Source organism: Furipterus horrens, unplaced genomic scaffold (genome assembly GCF_987537825.1).
Source record: "Furipterus horrens unplaced genomic scaffold, mFurHor1.1.pri manual_scaffold_5, whole genome shotgun sequence".
NCBI classification, from domain to species: domain Eukaryota; kingdom Metazoa; phylum Chordata; class Mammalia; order Chiroptera; family Furipteridae; genus Furipterus; species Furipterus horrens.
Window position 1 is genome coordinate 180,364,918 of NW_028327175.1, and position 13,238 is coordinate 180,378,155.

The window sequence follows — 13,238 nt, forward strand, 5'->3', positions numbered from 1 at the left end:
ATGCTGGGATTCAGGTCCCCAGAGCCTCATCTAGATGGGGGTACACACCGATTTGGGTGGACAGGGCAGGGGGTCCTCTGCCCATGTCCATGTGTATACTAACTTTCTAGCACTTCCCTCAATAACCCTACATTATGTTTTTACCTTTGTTTATTAACTTATCAACTTTAGACATTATCTTCTTTATATACACAATCATAAACTACAAAAGTTGCAAGTATAACACAAGAAAACTTTTTTTCTAAAACATTTGAAACTTAGTTGCCAGTATGATACCCTGTCACCCCTGTATTTTTTTAGCGTGCATTTCTAACATGCACATAAAACTACATGGCAACCACCAATCCTCAGACTCTATCCAATTGTCCCAATAATGTCCTTCCTAGCACAGGATCAAATCCAGAATTATGCATTGCACAGAGTTATCATGTCTCTTTTTATTGTTTAAAGATTTCATCTATTTTTAGAGAGAGGAGTGTTACCAAACCCAATGGGGGGTGGGGGTGGGGGGTCCTACCTATCACCGCCTTCCAGGAATATCTCCAAAGATGAGGTCGGTAGAAAAGAAAGGATTCTTTTATTTAACAATCATATATTTTGAAAAAATAGCTATTTGAATATTTGTCACTACAACATAGATTCAAGAACCGAAAATAACAAAAGAACAAAAATCTGCATTACTGAAGAAGGCATATAAACTTTTGTTTGTTTAGCTTTTTCTCCCTTTATTTTCTCCCTCTATTAAACCCCCAAAACTAATATTTTAGTCTGACAGACCTGTGCTGGAAGCAGGCCGGTGGTGGCTGCTGACAAGCCATGCACTGGGGAGGGACATGAGGCCTGCCACTGACAGACCTGAGCCCCCTCCTGTCCCCTCTTACCATCCCTAATGTCCAGGACCCAGGACTTCCAGCCCCCAGTGACTGGGAAGAAGGGGAGAATTTAAAAAACGACATTTCTACGCACTCCTTCTTAAGTGATCTCCCCCAGAATCCCTTGCATGACCTAGCATGTGTCCCCTTGGTTGCCAGGGCAATGTTTGCCCAACTCAACCCCTCCCCCATTTCTGGGGGTGGGGTCCCCATTACAGTATGAGTCACTGATACTTGCCCAATTTCTTGTGGTCATTCCTTGGTTAAGCAGGAGGTGCAACTGATAATGTCTATAATACTTATAAGGGAACTTTTAATGCAGGAATCTTATATGAGTTTGTTAGTACATTTTATTCTAATTCATTTCATGGTAAGTCAGAGTAGTATAAAGTTTTTTTCCCTGTTACAAGATGACTCTTTGGAAGTTCAGCTTCATGTGTATGTCAAACAAAGGAACTATAAATAAGGAAAGAAGATCCTTAAGAAAGGTCAGCTACTTTTCTTGGAAACGGTATGGCCAAGAGCAGAAAGAATGTCTCAGATTTCAGCTTTAAGTAGAGTTCAGATTGCCAGAACTGAACAAGCATTCGTGAATTTCCTGGGATGCCAGGCCCTGTGCCTTCCTTGGGAAGCTCTTTGGCATTCCTCAACTTCCCACCTCCATTCCACCATCCCTGGGCTGCTTGAGTCTGGGGCCACTCAGGTGTGCAGCCCAAATCCTGCCTCACTGTGAAGGGAGAAGGGAAGCCCAGCAAGAAGTGGTTGTCCTTTCTGCAGTGGAAAAGGACCGCCTGGTCCCTGGTGATTCTGGGAAAGGCTCACTCTTCTGCAGTCACTCTCAATCTAAGACCAATAAAGGCTGCCTAAATAGAGGTTGGCACCTAAGGTGGGGGAGGGGTGATTTGTTGTTTAGGGGCACATGAATGACACAGCTGCCACATGTGACATGGCTGCTTTTGCTGACTCTTGCTCAGCATGCGGTGCCGGCATCCCACTTATCGGGGTTGCTCCCTGTTCCCCACTTGCCTTTGTCACTTGTTATATCTCAGGCCTGTCCCTGTCATGTCCCGGCTGCACCTCTGGGCCCCAGAGCTCCTTTTCACACAGCAGCTGTTCTGGCTGCGGGTCAGGCAGCTCCAGCTCAGCCTCCAGCCTTGGATCCTGTCCTGCTGACCTCTGTTCCCCTGGGGCCCACTGAGCCCTGGCCTTCAGATCAGCACCCCCACCTCCACCTCAGACCTTCATATATTTCTGAAGATTTTGCATTTTTGTCATTCCAACAAGAAGCCTTAGCTCTGCCTACAGAGGTCCCTGAGGAAATGGGACCTTTTCCAACCCCTCAGCAGGCCCCAGCTCATCAACCAGAAGAACCTGAGGCAGCAGAACCCTCTTCAACCTAGGAGGACACCTCAACTCAGTCTGCAGTGTCCCTTAAGTTGCTGAAATCTTTTCTTCTTTATCAAGGAGTTTTAGATTAGCATCCATACCCCCTGGAAAAGTTTACTCTTCAATCCAGCAGAAGAGTACAGTTCTGCAGCAATTGCCTCTTGCCAGTTTAGAAACTCATTCAGTCCATCAGAAGGGTCCAGCTCAGCCTCCAAAATCCTCTATAAATCATGAGGTGACAGTCTCACCTCTAGATTCAGGTGAAGCTCAGTATCCAGTGTTGCCAGAACCTGAGATGGAGGAGGGCGTTACCTGGAGAAGGCAGCCCCTTTGGCTTTGGGATATATAGTGGCCTCCCAATGCCATGTGCAAGAGAAATGTGGAACAGAAGCCACATCTTTCAGAGTCTGTGCCCCCAGGCCTCTGCTCACAGGCCCGCACTGGCCACTGTTGGCAGACCATTAAAACGCACCCCCGCACCTGCCCGGGGAAGGGAAAGAACCCACTGACTTCTTGCTTCCCAGCTGTCAGTTTCAAAAGTCCTCTCCCAGGACCCCATGCATGCCAAAAGCCAGTAGGAGTGTCCAACCTTCCAATCAGTGAGGGCCAGTGTCAGCCACATTTGCCTTTGCCCTGCTTCCGGTTGTCAAGTCTCCAGTCACACAGGCTCAGCTCAAACTGCTCCCCCATTTCTGGGCAAGTGCATGCCCCTGCCCCTCCCCCCATTACAGGGGCAGGGAGGGAGATAAGAGTGGGAGAGAAACTCTGATGTACATTGATCAATTGCCTCTCGCAAAGCCCCCAACTGAGAACCCAGCCAGCAACCCGGGCATGTGCTCTGACCAAGAATCAAACCAGTGACTTTTCCATTTGCTGGACAATGCCCAATCCTCTGAGCCACATCAGTCAAGAATATCACATCTCTTCAGTTTCTTTCAGTGTAGAACAATGTTGTCTTGATTTTCATGATTATGACACATTTGAAGATTAAAGGTCACACATTTTTTGGAATGTCTCTCAATTTGGGTTTGTCTGATATTTCTTCATGATTAAATTCAGGTTATGTGACTTTGGCAGGAGTAACACCAAAGTGCTAATGCTGTGTTCTCATTGCATCCCTTCAGGTGGGTACATCATTTAGATTTGTCCCATTATTAGGGATATTAATTTTGTTCACTTGACTGAGGTGGGGAAGGAAGAGTAGCACTTAATACTTTTTCTGAGGGGAAATACTTTGAGACTATTTAGATATCCCATTCCTCAGCAAATGAATGTCTGCTTCACCCGATTTGAGATCCAACATCTAGTTGTCAGGCAGCACCATGCATGGACAGTTCCCTCACCTCATTAGACTCCAACACCCTATTCTAGGAGTCACTGCTTTCCCCCTGCCCCACCAATCACACTCACCATGAAGAAACCAATTTTGCTCCCCTAATAGCTTTTGAATTGAAATTGTTCAAAAAAGGAATAGGAGGGGAGGGGAAGAAAAAAGGTAGAGGAAGGGAAAGAGAAACAGCAATTCTGATTTACTTTCTTTATGGAGATTATGGGAATAATCTGAATTAATGTTAATTCAACATTGAAAAACACTTATTTTTCACCTGAAAACAATAAAGGTTTACTTCTTACACTAACTCTCAATTATTACTCTTTTTTCCTCTTTGGCAAGATAAGCTTGTAGAGTGATATTAATTTAATGTGGAAAACTGGCCTAGATTTTTCTAGCTCATATAGCAAATGATTTGCTAAACTAGGACTAAAAAATTGCAGGGTCAAGTCTATCTCCATCTTGCCTCTATTCCTTTGCCTGGCTGGCTCCTGCCTTTTGTTTAGAGTATAGGTAGAGTTAGTGCCTCTATAGTGTGACATCAGGACTACCATGAGGTCCCAAATATCTGCTAGAAAACATTCCCCATTGATTTGTTATAGCTTCTCTCTCCCCTTCTATGTACCTTGAAACTCACATGATTTGTCACACATTTGGGGAAGTTAAAAAAAAAAAAAAAAGACTGGAATACAGCTTTTAGGTACATTTGTTGCCTGAAAGACAGGCTTTAAAAGAGTGAGTCTTTTAATCATCTCCTATTTGATGTTTACACAACAAATTCAGTTCAACAACTACACATTGAATATACCCTTTGGGCTAGGTACCACTAGAGAATTGGCAGTGAATGAGACAGACATGGTGCCTTGTCATCGTGGAGCATCATAGTACAAATATGATGAATGTCACAAAAACAGAAGCCACAGGGGACTTGGAGAAGGAATAATATGAAGAGCTGGATCAACTTTCTGGAGACGTGGAGAAGATAGGAATCAAGGGTAAGGTTAGTGGGAGAAGGGAAAAGAGGCAGCAGAGTACTCTAGACAGAGGGAAAGGAATGTGCTAAGGCTCAAAAAGTAGAGGGTTCTGGGAATAGAGAGTATGGAGGAAGGGTGGCCAGATAAGGTAAATTTATAAACAGGGAAGGGCCAGTCATAGAGGACCTTGTAAGCCATCATTAGACTTGCAGTTGGCCCTCCACATCCATGGGTTTCACATCCACAAATTCAAAAATATTGGGGGGGAAAAGTTATGTTGTTGCTAATGTATACTATGTAGTTAGGCATACAATGGTTGCTTGCGTCTGTACTGAGCAGGTACAGACTTTTTTTCTTGTCATTGTTACAGAACCCTAGCCTACGGTGTTCTGGAACAGCTGTGGGGTCCAATTGCCCTCCGCCAAGAAGCATGACTCCCAACACAAAAGTTTGGTGGAAAAGGAAAAGGGGTTTATTTGAAAGTTTTACAGATTCAGAATAATGGCGGGTTTCTACCGTTATGTCCCACTCCCTTTAAAACACCCCCAAAACACTTAGTATTGCCTCCCCCTGCCAAACCAGGCCAGTTTCAGGATATGCCAGTCAGAGGTACCGTCTTTCAGAAAAGCAGAAGTCCACAGCTCAGTATTCCCGGTCATAGTTCAGGATTTCAGGCATCTCCCATTAATCCATGCTTGGTCACACAGGTCCCCAGTTTCTGCCTCATCAGGTGTGCCACCATGTTCCCAAGGAAGGTTTCCCAGTGGTTCTCCTCTTTCTTACTCCACACCTCATGGTGGACTCTCTCCAAACCATGTGGCTTCCTGCTTATGCACCAGACCTCAGCCTACTCCAGTCTACCTCCTTTCAGACCCTGTTGCTTCTCTCCCTCCTCATGGCTCTCCCTAATTTTAAACACTGACCCGGAGCATCATACGTCATTGTTATGAAACATACCTTAGGCCTATTATCTGCCCTTTTGCCTGGGGGCAGCATAGGTTCCCTTCAAGAAAGGCTTGGCTATCACCTTCTCCAGTTATGAAAAGTGTCTTAAGTCTATCATATGCTCTTTTACCCTGGGCTGCAGCACAGCTATTATCTAGCTATCAGCTTGCCATAGATATGCAAAGTACCTTAAAAACTGTATTGTCTCCTTTCCCCATCCCCAAAACCAAGAGCTGTGGGGACTTTGAGGACCCCTCCCCCACTCTGTTATGTCACTATCCCCTAAACAATACAGTATAACAACTATTTACATAACATTTCATTGTATAAGGTATTATAAGTAATCTAGAGATTATTTAAAAAGCATGCAGGAGCATGTGCATAGGTTATATGCAAATACTACGCCATTTTGTATAAGGGACTTGAGTATCTGTGGATTTTGATATGGGTAGGGGGCGGGGAGGGTTCTAGAACCAATCCCCTGTGAATACGGAGGAACAACTGCGTAGACTTTATCCCACTGAAGGGGTTTTAAACATGGAAATTTGCATTTTAAAGAGATCACTGTGGATACATAGTGGTGAATAGACTGTGGGCACAAGGGCAGACAGAGGGAAACCTGTCAGGAAGTTATTTCAATAGACCAAGTGAGGAATATTGGTGCCAATGGCAATAAGAAAAGTAGACAAACTGAAGAGATATTTAGGAGTTAGAATGGAGAGGGTAGATAGAACTGATAGGTGATATAATGCAGGAAGAGTCAAATATGATACCTTGTTTTTACCTTGGTGGCACTTATAACAACTATGACCAATTAGTTATTCATGCAATTATTTATTTAACATCTGCTTTCCCCACTAGATGATATGTAACCCAGGGGCAGGGGCCAATCTTATTTAACACCTTCTCTTGTGAACATGATCTAGTATAATGAATGGCACATAACGGTGCTTAAAAACTATTTGTTGGTTAAATTATATTTTTGGTTGTAAGCAAATGGGTTTGTGGTGGTATCATTCACAGAGTTGGAGACATGGAGGAGAAAGGAGAAATTTGTGGGATGAGTTTTGACAGCGCTGGGTCGCAGGTACCTGTGAGGCATCCAAGGGGAAATGTCCCGGAAGTGATCGGAAATACAAGTCTCAACCTCAGGAGAGAGAGAAGTGGGCTGGACAGATGTGGGCGTCACAAGCATAAGGAAAACAAAGCTGGAGAGTAGGTGAGGTAGCCTCATTAGAAGGTTTAGAGTAAGAAAAAGACACTAGGAGAGCACTTCCAGGAGGTAATATTTAAGGGCTGTGCAGCGGAGAAGCAGCCAACAAAGGAGACGGAGGAGAGGCCAGTGTCCTGAGGAGGAGGAAATCTGGAGGAAAATGTAGGTTTGAGGGAACTGTGTTTAAGAAGGAAGAAACCAACAGTGTCTCATGCTTTTGAGAACTCAAACAATGGAGATCATTAATAACTAGTTTCAACACAGTGGTGGACAAAAGCCAGAGTAAATTAAGGTGAAAGTGGAGAAAGAAAATGGATTTAGCAGATGTAAGAAGCTCATTAACTAATTTATCAGGTGTGGTAACTGTCATCCTTAAAAACAGTTGATGATCCAAAGAGGATAAAACAAAGAATTTGAATTTTTTTAAGAAAGAGAGCACAGAGGGGGAGTGCAGTCAAGCCCTGGATGAGGTGACAATAGGAGGGTTCAGGGCTGAGGAGGAGGTCCCCAAGGTGAGTGCCTGGAAGTGAGAGGAGATCTGAGTAGGTAACTGGTTATTTTATCATTTTGCCTTAAGACAGACCTAGTCCTCGCTTCAAAGGTCAGAGCCTTTACTGTCAGGACTTAGTTAACCAATGGAACACCTTTCACCAACCTTGTTAAGGTCCTTACTCAAACAGCAAGAAGATAAAGCTTTGTTGAGAAACTTAAGGGCATTTCTCTAGGCTTCTCAACCTCTGCTCTACAAAGAAGTTATCCAGGGAAGAGAGCAAACAATATTTAAAAAACAACAATAATAAAAACCTCTCATAGCTGAGAAATTGGGATTACTAGTTAGCTAACCTTTTTTGGGGGGGCAGGAGGGTTCAGGAACTTGATTTGTAGTGCATCATCATTCTTGCCCCTTACCTCGTTATAGGGACGTGGGGAGAACTAATAAAACCATTTGTGTGAAATACTTAAAACATTAAAATCAATGATAAAAATAACTTCCCTGGCTGGTGTGGCTCAGTGGATTGAACACCAGACTGCGAACAAAAGGGTTGCTGGTTCAATTCCCAGTAAGGGCACATGCCTGGGTTGCGGGCCAGGTCACCAGTTGGGGGTGCACAAGAGGGAACCACACACTGATGTTTCTTTCCCTCTCTTTCTCCCTCCCTTCCCCTTTCTCTAAAAATAAACAAATAAAATCTTTTTTAAAATGTTAAAAATACTAGGTGACAATTCCTTCCCTAAGCATTAATAATTAAACATTAACCTAAAGCGTTTATACATTCAGCCCACTTGCTAACCAGAAAAACAGAAAGATAAAGTACTGATTCTGCCCCAATCTTGAAATTTCTAGAATTAAAATATCAAGAAAAATTGGCATGAGAAATGTCATTGCAATCCTTAAGTACAGAAAAACAGATCCTCACAACAGCCCTACCTCTGAGGACTCAAACTGACCTCCAAGGGATCTTGGATTCTAAAGGTGTTACAGAACAGGGGTCTCCAAAAAATCCCCAGAGCCTACGGGTTGGGGCATGGGGAAAAGGGAAGAGCTTTTAAGATGCCTTTGCATGACTGTGGCTAATAGCTAGTATCTTAGTTATGCAAATAGTTTGGTTCTTTCAAGGCCCCAAGGAGATGGGAGGGGTCTTGACCATGGAATGGTGCAGAAAGAGCACACAGAGCCTGCACAAGGGTCTGTGAATGGTCAGAAGTGGTTACCACGCCCACTGCATCACAGGACGCAGTCAGGGATTTAAAAATAGGCCACAGACACTTTAGCAAGAACTCCATGTGGCTTGGAAAGGAAAGGGAAAACCCCATGCTGCTTTGAAAGACAGAGGAGATTCAAGCGGTTTGCAAGGAGGGCAGAGGAGAACTCCGTGTGGCTTGGAAAGGAAAGAGAGAACTCCATGCTGCTTTGAAAGGGAGAATACCAAGTGTCTTTGAGAAGGCAAAGCACATGTTTTCCTGGACTGTTATATGGAGGCTGATGACATTGTACCCCAGTTCCTGAAAGAGACAGTTGACAGATAAGGGATGGGGAACTTCTGGGCATGTTTTTGTCTTCTAGCCTTTTGGGGAGCAAGGGAAGTGCTGGGTCCCGTGGGAGAACAGAGCTCTGAGCTGAAGTGCTCACTGCCCTCCTCAGGTTGGAATACTATGAATTGTTTTCCTCAACACTAGTAGTTGGGTTTTACACCAAGGCGCCACGTGAAAGGACCCCCTTTCTCTCTGTAACAACGACACTTCAGTGAGGAGGCTGCACTCCCGATCTGCTGTGGGGGGTTAGCCAGTCATTCTCAGCACATTTGCTTCCTGAAGTCCACAGATTCCTAATTTAAGGGGGCGGGGAAGAGTCTCCTCTTCTCTGCATTCTCTATGTCCAATCATTTCCACAACCTTGTGATCACTCCTACCATATTATTTCTCATTCAAAAGAGGCTAAAGTTGATTTGAATAGAAATCTGATTACAGAAAGTAAAATTTCTACCCAGAAAGCAATATTTCATGGCACATAAAACTCCTATTAATGGGAGCGTTAGTTCAGAAAGTAGGCAAAATAGAGAAGTTATAGGATTGCTGTCCTTTCAATGTACTTTGGTGACAACACACATTTTTGTGTGTATTTGTTTCTTACAAAGCTCTGTTCCCAGTGGACAGTCAAGATAATGAGGATGAAGGCAAACTCAGAAGTACTCAGGATTGGAACTCCAGGAAGATGTCTTCATTTACTTCATCTTTACCCATCTCTTCAACTCTAGTTAAGTTTTCCATCTATCATGATTTAGAAGAGGGCCCATAAGTCTGATCCTAAGTTTCATTCATTCAACAAATACTTCTAAAGTTCCTTCTATTTTCCATCATTGTGCCAAGCACTGCAGATATAAATGTGAATTAGACCTAATCCTCATCTTAAAGGAACTTAATGGTTTAGTGGTGATTCAAGGGAAAAAAAAGAAAAGAAACTCAAAGAATTCTGGTGACTTAAAACATTTTCTAGAATATAAAAGTAATAAAACATTGGGTCTACTTAAGTAGATAAGCACCACCTTCTTCTTTTGCCTTGCTGAAGCCATGACTAAATACACTTGTGTATGCATGTAACCTTAGATGTTTACACTGTTAAATGTTAAACTGCTCCTTAAGTAGAGGACTTTTGCAATTCATTTCTTCTTGGGTTTGTTTCTGAGGTAGTTCTCAATACTGAAGCACTTATCAGATGATTTAAACAAAGCCACCAATTTTGAGAGTCAGAGGGGATATCTGATAATAAGTTCAGGGTACAGTGTCCCAGACTTTTATATTCTCCCTAGTTTTGATGGCTGGGTTTTTTTTTTTTTGTTGTTGTTGTTGTTTTGTTTGCTTTGTTTAAAGAGATGTGTTTAAATATTATGTAGAATTCATATTTAACAAACAGCTTTGCAAAGCTGAGTTGTGACATTTTCTATTTTGTTGATTCATTTGACTAACTGAAGAATGTTTTTATAATTTAATATCTGGGCTCTTTACTTCAAACACTTAGTGTTTGAAATTGAGATACACAAAGTGAGACAAAAGTTCACGATGTTTTACCACAATGATTATTTAATACTTATACTTTTATTTTCTGATTATGAACTCAAAGTTTTTACCATAATAATTCTAACCTGTAATCTGTATACTTAATGAATGTTGAGTAGATTAATATAGAGCCATATGTAGCCCATGAGTTCAAAATCAAGTTATTTCATATATAATAAATATTTCCATTTCATTCATTCTCTTGTTTAACAAATATTTACTGAGGGTCTTCGAAGAGGCAGGCACAGTTCTAGGGGTTGAGACTATATCAGTGAACAAAACAAATAAAATTTCTTGGTGCATAGGGAGCTTGCCTTTTAGTGGAGCTTACATTCATTTAACCAAAAATTCCAAATAGCCAATTTTGAGAGCGGACTCCACTGTTATGGAGGAAGGGAGACAAAAGCAAGAATAATCCTAAATCATTTGAAAGTTGCACCATGGAGGAGTCAAAGGACTACTGGACTTACAGTTAGGAGACATTGGTTATAGTGGCGCTGTATTAATCCTCCTCATTATTTTATGGATCTTGGTTTTCTTATCTGTTAAACAATGGCATTGAATTTCATAATCTCAAAATTCTTTTCTGAATTGAATAGTCTACTATTTTATGATCTGTAAGAGGCATTTACTTACTTATTTACTTAATTGAGGTAAATTTACATAGAGTAAAACTCACAGATCACAGAAATTTATTTTTTTAAAGTATAGAAATGTTCACCCTGGCTAGCTAGCTCAGTTGGTTAGTGTCTACCCAGTATGGCAAGGTTGCGGGTTTGATCCACTGTTAGGGCACATACAAGAATCAACCAATAAGTGCATAAATAAGTGGAACAACAAATCAATGTTTCTCTCTCTCTTTCTCTCTCGTTCTCTTGCCACTAAAAAAAAAAAGTATAGAAGTTTTCTGGAGTCATCTTAAACTCCTATACAAGGGAGGACCCCCAAAAACCCCAGAATTTATTTACAAAAATTGTGTATTTATTCTTACATGTTTAAACTTCAGTCACCTTCAAAGTACTCTCCATTTGATGCAATACACCTATTGAGACTTTTTTTCCACTGCTCAAAACAGTTTTTGAACTTGTTGATTTTGATACCTTTTACTGCTTCTGTTGTTTTTTGTTTCACCTCTTCCACATCAGCAAAAACATTTCTCTTAGAGGAATTTTTCATCCGGGGAAATAAAAAAAGTCACTTGAGGCAAGATCAGGTGAATAGGGAAGGTGGAGGCACAGGTATTGTGCCTTTTTTTGGTCAAAAACTGCTGAACACTCAGTGTGGTGTGGGCAGGTGCACTCATAAATCACCCATCATGAAATGGGCAAACATGTTGAAAGTCTTCAAAAAAATTCACTGAAGCCAAACACAGCCTCTCACAACAACACCAGTTGGTACACTGATACAAATGAGTTCCTAGAACACTCAACTAGCAGGGGAAGCCTGTACTACAAGTGGCAAACCCTCCAGAAAATAATTCTGGGTTTTTGGGGATGTCCTCTTTCATACCTTTTGCAGCTACACTATAGTATAAAATTATATATTATGTTCAGAGTAATGATCCTAAGGCAATGCAGAATGCTGAATCAGTAAGAGAAGATTTAATTGTGCTCATTAGATTACTTATTAAAGAAAATGCACTGAGGCAATTTAGAGAGGTTTCAAACAAGCAGCATCTTCTCATTAACACATAGTTGATCAGAAACCCAATTATCCAGTATGCTGTTTTTAGTCTTCTGAGTTCTTCTTTACAACCATGACCAAATCACTGATCCACATCCCAACCATTTCACGTTTATATTACTAAAAATCAATGGATTATTTCTCCCTCGAATAATATGAAATGCTTCCATCAAAATAGTCATGTCAGAGACAGAAAAGCAATTATTTAAATAAGAAATAGATACAAGTAAAGTGATAAAATTCTGAGTTTCATTTTTAAAAATTAAAATAAAGGGTCCAAGACCCAGGATAAGGTAGACATTTAAAGGGACAGGTACCCCAAAGAGAAGAGATTAAAGGTTCAGATGCCCAAGACTGAAGAGGCACTTGAGGAGAGAATTTTAGCAGACTGAAGTTTTTTAAAGTGGTAGGCATGCAGAAGAACAAGACATTTTAAGGAGACTAGACCCAGGCTTAGAAAACATTGAAGGAGTCATAGACTGAAGTTTGAGAGCACATTTATTAACAAGGCAGAGATAAAGGAGTCACTTGTCAATGGCCTGCTTAGGAAGACCCTGAAGGGATGGCCATCTTCAAAGGAAGAACATGCACTCCTGTAATCCCTCATTATAAAATAATTTCTTTTAATAAAATAAAAAAATAAACATAAGTGAAATGACAGAATTCTGCATTTTGCTTTAAAATACTCCAAATGTATTCAATTGGGTATACGTGCAATTAAAAAGCAAGTAAGATACAGGGGGGGGAGGGAGATAAGGGGGTAAGTAGGGGGAGGGTCTAGTCAAAGACCATGTATAAATGACACATGGACATGCACAAGGGGTGGGGACTGACTGTGGGAGAAGGGGTTGGCTGGGTCAGGGGGAGCAATGGGGGAAAAATGGGACAACTATAATAGAAAAACAATATAAAAAAAAAGACATTGACAACTATTTAAAAAAAAGAAAGAAAAGCAAGTAAAATAAAATCAGGATAATACAGAGAAGATTACCATGGCCTCTGTACAAGAATGATGCAAATTTGTGAAGTGTTCCATATTAAAAATAGAAAGCACATAAAAAATAAGAAATAAAGCATCCACTTTCAAATAAGCTATTGTTTGAGTAAATCTTCATCCTTTCTAGATTCTAAATACCAATAAGCATTGAAGTATGCTAAGTAAGGGTCTCTAGAAAATGTACCTCACTAATGAGGTTGAGTGTTGGAAATGCTAAGCTATCTATGTTCTTTTATACACTGTACCTAAGAAGCTACAGCAGAATTCTTTGAAATCTTAGTGG

At 41.3% G+C, this 13,238-nt stretch overlaps 1 pseudogene; it reads left to right on the forward strand.

Moving 5' to 3' along the window:
- The first annotated feature begins 12,914 nt into the window (after window positions 1-12,914).
- LOC150010501 (U6 spliceosomal RNA) lies at window positions 12,915-13,000 on the forward strand (annotated as a pseudogene).
- The last annotated feature ends 238 nt before the right edge of the window (window positions 13,001-13,238 follow it).